The sequence below is a fragment of the Chionomys nivalis genome, chromosome 14 (genome assembly GCF_950005125.1).
Source record: "Chionomys nivalis chromosome 14, mChiNiv1.1, whole genome shotgun sequence".
In the NCBI taxonomy this organism is placed as follows: Eukaryota; Metazoa; Chordata; class Mammalia; order Rodentia; family Cricetidae; genus Chionomys; species Chionomys nivalis.
This window is the reverse complement of record NC_080099.1, coordinates 47,213,663-47,221,220: the sequence shown is the minus strand read 5'-3', so window position 1 is coordinate 47,221,220 and position 7,558 is coordinate 47,213,663.

Sequence of the window (7,558 nt, the reverse complement as noted above, 5' to 3'; positions counted from 1 at the left end):
GGGGCAGTGGCTGGCCGCTGAACTAGTGAAGACGATATTTCCCAGAGACCTGGAGACTGAAAGAGCTGTCACCATGGCCTCGTCTCCCTGTCTCTTTTCTCTCCTTCCCCATGCCCCACATTTTCTTTGCATGCCAGACCAGAAACATCCTCACAGGCTGCTGCTCTAATTACTTTATCCCGTTTTAATTTTGCTGAGTTAGGAGCCTGTGAACTCAAGAGGAAATTCATGCAAAATATGGGACAAATTGAATGTTCTGGCATTTTAGAACCAAGTCTGACCCTATCTGCCCCATTCATCCTTCCTTCCTCTAGCTTGAAAAATCTGGGGGTGGGTGTGCTGTTGGAAAGAAGGGGGGACTGATGGGTAAGATGTTGGGTTTGATTGAATAATTTGAGCATTTCTGAAAGCAGCAGTGGACAGATAGAACTTTCCAGCCCTTGTGGGTGATGGGTGTGGGTGTGGGTAGTTTATGGGGCCCTTTTTGGAACCGATGGAGCCCATTTCTACAGCTCTGAAATACTGTCTGTGGTCATAATGTTTCCTCATATGTCAAGATATTTACAAAATATGCCCTCAGGAGGCTAGAGCGGGAAGATTGAGTTCAAGGTTAGTTGAACTATAATAAGACCTCATCTCAAAACAAAGAAAACCACAAAAGAGGAAAGACATCCTTATTTCTTACTGTGGGGTAGCTACATGAGAGGCTGAGGCAGATTTCTTGTTACTCTGGCTCTTACAATTTTTCCACCCCCTCTTCCACCATGTTCCCTGAGCCAGGAGCTGTGTTGTAGATGCAGCTATTGGACCTGTGCTCCCCAGGTCCATTCATCTCTGCATTATTTTTGACAGAGGTTTTTTTCCCGCCCAGCCCCACAGCCGTTCAGTCCCAAAGAAATACACAGAGGTCTATACTGATTATAAACTGCTTGGCCTAATTGCTTAGGCTTTCTTATTAACTAATTCTTACATCTTATATTAGCTGATAATTCTTGTCTTTGTTAGCCACATGGCTTGGTACCTTTATCAACGAGGCATTCTCATCTTGTGTCCTCTGTGTCTGGGTGACGATTACAGACTGAGTCTTTCCTCTTCCCAGAATTCTGCTGTTCTCGTCACTCCACCTATACTTTCTGCCTGGATACTGGCCAACCAGCATTTTATTAAATGAAAAAAACGGATAAATCTTTACAGGCACCAGACTAATTTCTCACACAATAGCTTCTTCTTGTTTTTGTGGAATAGTAGTTTGTTGTGCAATAGTAGTTTGAGATGTGTCAAATTCATTTATGCTGTGGAATGTTTGTTAATGATGCAAAGATATGTTGCATTCTTTTATGTTACATCTGTAAAGCTGTGTTACTTTCACTAAAACACCTGATTGGTTTAATAAAGAGTCGAATGACCAATAGCTTGGCAGGAGAGAGAAATAGGCAGTGTTGCCAGGCAGAGAATAAATAAGGGGAGAGAGATGAGGGAGGAGCAAGAAAAGGAGGAGAGGAAGATGCCAGGGGCTACTCACCGAGCTACACAGCCAGCCTTGGAGTAAGAAGGAAAGAAAAACATATTGAATAAAGAAGAGTAAAAGTCTGGAGGCAAAATGTAGTTAAAGAGAAATGGGATAATTTAGAAAAGCTGGCTAGAAACAAGCCAAGCTAAGACCAGGCATTCATAAGTAAGAAAAGTCTCCATGTATTTATTTGGGAGCTGGTCTGCTGGCCCCCAAAGGAAAACACACACACACACACACAAACAACAACAACAACAACAAACTACTTTAAAACCTGTTTTGTTTTTATTTTTTGAGACAGATTTTCTCTGTAGCTTTTGGAGCCTGTCCTGGAACTAGCTCTTGTACAACAGGTTGGCCTCAAATTCACAGAGATCAACCTGCCTCTGCCTCTCAAGTGCTGGGATTAAAGGTGTGCGCCACCACCGCATGACTTTTTAAAACATATTTTAAAGACAGGTTCTCTCCCCATACTCTGGCTGTCCTGGAACTCAAAAGAGATCCCCTGCCTCTGCCTCCCTAATGCTGGGATTAAAGGCGTGTGCTCCCCATGCTGACCCGCCCCCCCATAGTAGTTTCTGAAAGATCATTTGCAATATGGATTCTAGAACCATATCAAGTCATTTCCATTAATTATATTAAAATAATTGGTTTATTTTACACTTTAAAGAGACTTTGGGACATTGTACATTGGGTGTTAGGAAACATGAGTCTACTAAAATAAGCAGATCTTCTAAAGGTTAGTGCATTTCATTATATAGTTACTTTAAGATCACACTCATTAAATCACCATCAACCTCATCAGAGTAGTATATAGGTATTGGAAAGCACTCAAGTTCATGGTGGCAGATTCAAGTTCAAAGTGTTCCAAAATTCTGACTTTTTAATTAAAAGCTTGAATTTTATTATTGGCAACAAATGCTGTCTGTTGCTTTTCTTGAAGTGACAGGCTTATTTTGTTCACTTTGGGAAACTATCTGCAAAATTGTCAAATCTGAATAATTGAGGTTTGTGTCTCAGTCATTCTTTTAAGTAAAACGGGACTCCACGAAAAAAACGAGGCTGTGCTGAGCAGTGATGCCTCATGCCTTTAGTGCGAGCACTTGGGATGCAGAGACAGATGGATCTCTGAGTTCCAGGCCAGCCTTGTCTACTGAGTGAGTTCCAGGATAGCCAGAGCTATACAGAGAAATCCTGTCTCAGAAAACAAAAAGAAACAAACCAAAAACAAAAAACAGAAAGAAAGAAAAAGGAAGAGAAAGGAAGAAGTGAGGCTAGTTCAGCTAGAGATAGTACGTAAAAAGTATGGAAGAGTCACTCTGCAGGGGCTGGAGAGATGGCTCAGCGGTTAAGAGCATTGCCTGCTCTTCCAAAGGTCCTGAGTTCAAATTCCCAGCAACCACATGGTGGCTCACAACCATCTGTAATGAGATCTGGTGCCCTCTTCTGGCCTGCAGACATACAGACAGAATATTGTATACATAATAAATAAATAAATAAATAAATAAACAAATAAATAAATAAATAAATATTTTAAAAAAAAGAGTCACTCTGGAGATGGATGCTTCCAATTCTATCAGAGTATTCAAAAGATAGACTCAAGCGTGGGACATATTAGAAACTAATGAATTTTTCTTTTTACTGTTTTGTCATGGGTATTCCTGAGAGCATAGATAGTGAAGAGTCTGCGAGTGACTACGGGGGACAGGTCGCTGCTGCTCAGATCTGCTCCTAGACGCAGGCTGTTTTACGCACAGTTGCTTTTGCACCAGCATTAGAAGTGTGAGCCGAAGCATCATATAGTGCCAAGAGAAGGTGTCTAAGCTCATGGATGCCTGAGGGGTTCCTGGTGATCCCCGGGTTCTGAATACTTTTCTCATTGCTCTGACAACACAGCTACCAAAAGCAGTTTAAGGTGGGAAGGGCCCGTTTGGGCTCAGTTTGAGGGTACATACAGATAGATGACCATGGCAGAGGAAGCATGGTGACAGAGCTTAAGACTCTCTCTTCTTACTTCTGTGCTCTCCTCAGAGAAACTCATCTACTGCCTATGAACATATACCACACACACACACACACACACACATATACTGCCTATGAACATATACCATATATATACATATATATACACTAACTATGAACATATACTGCATATGAACACAAACAAATTACCCATATGCTTATCATCTTAGGCCTCTCTCTGGAGTCTTAGACCAGGCATCAAGTTGCCAACTCAATCTTGGCACTTGGATGTTTCAGAGGCATTTCAAGGGCAATGTGTAAGAATTTGCCTGTAGTGGCACCTCAGTTCTACACTATGTCAATGAGTATTACTCATGCCATACCCAATTAGATCAAGTGCTATAAATGTTATATCCTCTAAAGCTACACAGAGAAACCTTGTCTCGAAAAAAAAAAGTTGTATCCTAAATATCTCTTAGTTTGTAGCTTTCCCTCTCTCTGTATCACTGCTACCCAATATAACTTATTGTACCATTATCTCAGGGCCCCATCAATGTACGCCTCATTGCAATTAGCATAATCCTTTAGCCAGGCAGGTGACACATGCCCTTAATCCCAGCACTCAGGAAACAGAGGCAGGCAGATCTCTGTGAGTTCGAGGCCAGCCTGGTCTTCAGAGTGAGTTCCAGGACAGATTCCAAAGCTACAGAGAAACTCTGTCTCAAAAAAACAAAACAAGCAAAAAAGAATAATCTTTTAAAAACACAAGTCAAAATCTTGTTTAAACTCTTCAACAATTTCCCATCCCTCTCAAGATGAGGATCAATATTTGACACAATCTGGTTCTCCAATGTATGTCAAATTCTTTGTCAAAGTTCTGGGGTGAGGGATTGAAGAGATGGCTCAGCAGTTAGGAACACTCACTGGCTGCTTTCTAGATGACCCTTGTAACATGAGGGGCTGCTTGTTAGGGTTTCTGTCCCACCCAGTACCCCACAGCCGACAAGCCCCAAAGAAAATCACACAGAGTTCTCCATAAGTTATAAAACTGATTGGCACTTTAGCTCAGTCTTCTTATTAGCTCTTGTAGCTTATATTAACCCATTATTATTATCTATGTTAGCCACATGGCTTGATACCTTTCAGACAGGCAGGTTAAACCTTGCTTCTCAGTGGACTGGGCTGCAATGGGAGGAATGGGCTTCCTCTTTCCCAGAATTCTCCTGTTCTCATTGCCCTGCCTCTACTCCTGCCTGGCCAATCAGTGTTTGTTTAAAACATGATTGACAGAATACAAACAAATCTTCCGCACCAGACCCTGGTTTGATTCCCAACACCTACATGGTGACTCTGTAATTCCAGTTCCAGAAGAGCCCTCCTCTGACCTCTGTGGGCACCAGGTATACATACACATGGTGCACAGACATACCTGCAGGCAAAACACCCATATACATAAAATAATAGTTATAAAAAATTCTAGGCTAAGGAGTAGGAGACAGCTCGATGATAGAGTGCCAAGGTGACACTTTCTCTGCATTTCTTTTTTTAATGTCTTCATTTATTTACTTTGTGTATATGGATATTTTGTACTTACGCATTTATGTACATTGTGTGTGCCTGTTGAGTCCCCTGGAATTGAGGATATAAAATGGTAATGAGTCGGGTGGTGGCGGCACATGCCCTTAATCCCAACAATCAGAAGGCAGAGGCAGGCGAATATCTGTGAGTTCCAGACAAGCATGGTCTATAGAGTGAGTTCCAGGACTGGCTCTATAGCTACTGAGAAACCCTGTCTCATAAAACAAAACAAAAAAAATGATTATGAGCCATTATGTGGGTGCTGGTACTCAAACCCATGTCTCTGCAAGAGTAACAAGTGCTCTTTACCACTGAGTCATCTCTCCAGTCCCAATTCTCTCGATTTCTTAAAAAGAGTCATCCCCCTTTCTTTATATACGTTCATCATGGTATATATGTATATTCATTAATAGTACTGTTAGAGGCTTAGGGACAGGACAGTTATATGTTGTAGAAGGAGCGGCGGGCTGCGTTCCTGCTGCCCAGCTGCCTGGCTAGCTTATGCCTGAAGTAACAACACACAATTGTATTCTTTTAAACACTGTTTGGCCCACTAGCTCTAGCCTCTTACTGGCTAACTCTTACATCTTGATTAACCCATTTCTAACAATCTGTGTAGCACCACGAGGTGGTGGCTTACCAGGAAGGATCTTAACCTGCGTCCATCTTGGAGAGGAGAGCTATAGCATCTGCTTGACTCTGCTTCTTTCTCCCATCATTCTGTTCTGTCTACTTCACCTATCTAAGCTGCTGTCCTATCAAAGCCCAGGCAGTTTCTTTATTAATTAACCAATGAAAGTGACAGATAGACAGATGACCCACTTACATCAATATGTAGACCAGAAATGTAGATGTGTTGGCTGGGAGAGGTGGCACACACCTTTAACAGCAGCACTTGTGAGGCAGGCCAATCTCAGATTTCAATGCCTGCCTGGTATGTATACCTAGAGATCCAGAGCTATCAACCCTGTCTTGAAAAGACAAGAAGAAAGGCAGTTGGTGGGTGTGGCTTCTCAAGAAAGTATGTTTAGGTGCAACTTAAAAATTTGTTTTTAAATTCGTTATTATGTGTGTATGCACAATATATGTGTGGAAATGTGGTGTGTGTGGCGCTCAGGGGACGACATTATGGAGTTAGTTCTTGCCTCCAGCCTTTAGATGGCTTCAGGGGATTGAACTCAGGTTGCCAGGCAAGTGTGTTCACCTGCTGAGCCCCTTCACCATGTGCACTGAAACGTCTTTTTATTTTATTTTATTTTTTCATTTTTTGAGAAAGGGTTTCCCTTTGTGGCTCTGGCTGTCCTGAAACTCACTCTGCAGACCAGGCTGGCCTCTAACTCAGAGATCCACCTGCCTCTGCTTCCTGAGTGCTGTGTTTAAAGGCATGTGCCACCAGCCAAATATTTAAAAAGTAGTAGTGTTTGATTAATGTTTATAGAATTTATAAATTCCATGAAAGCAGAAACAGCCATATAGAGTGTGTTTGTGTGTGTGTGTGTGAGAGAGAGAGAGAGAGAGACAGACAGACAGACAGACAGACAGCACATGCAAGATTGAACACCAAAGTGACAGGACACCCCAAGACTGCATTCACAACACAGAGGCCAGGGAATAAGAGACAAAGACAGGATATAGAAAATGAGGGGAAAGGGGATGGAAACAAGGGAGAGGAGCTGGGATGTTTGTCCCAAGGGACAGAGGACAGCCTCTCCATAGAGGACTCAGACATGGCCCATAGACAAATGGCAGTTTATAAAGTGGAAAGTCTGTGTTGGAATGAGGTGTTTAATTTTAATTGGGCATAGGTGAGACAAAGGGAGCTGACCTTTGGTCAGCCTCAGAAAGAGGAAGTGACCTTGTCTAACAGACTAGACATTGGTACCTAGTTTTAGGAATGTAATGTAATGGGTTTTTTTTTGTTTTAATTTTATTATTACTGTTATTGTTTTTCCTTTTTTGAGACAGGGTTTCTCAGTGTTAGGATCTGAGAGAAGCTCCCAAAGAAGATCAACAGCCCATGTATGCAATAACAAGAGTACTTTGTTAATTCCAACATTGGGGTGGCACTTGGCAACCCCCAAGGAAAGTCACAAGCTACTTTTAAGTGGAGTTAGAGGTATACTCCAGAAAAGAGGGATCAATCTGGGGCTGATTGGTGGAGGAAAAATTAATGTGGGGGCTGATTGGTGGAAGGTCCTAGTGGTTAGGGACCTTCCAGCAGCAGGGTAGGGAAAGCTACCTTTAGTTATCAGGAAACTGAGGAGCATCTGCTGAGCCAGCAGAAGGGACCATAGAGTGCCTGCTGAGCTAACAGAAGGCTGTGGTTTTTCTGAGGACGATCTGTTTAGCTTTGTCCTATTAGTGAACCGAAAATAAGGCTTAGATTTCTGTCAGACTACTAGAAAGGCCTGATATGCTTCCTCCTCCACTCCTCTCCCTCCATTCCCACTCTGTAACTATGAAACCAGTCCCAGAACTTGCTCTGTAGACCAGGGTGGCCTTGAACTC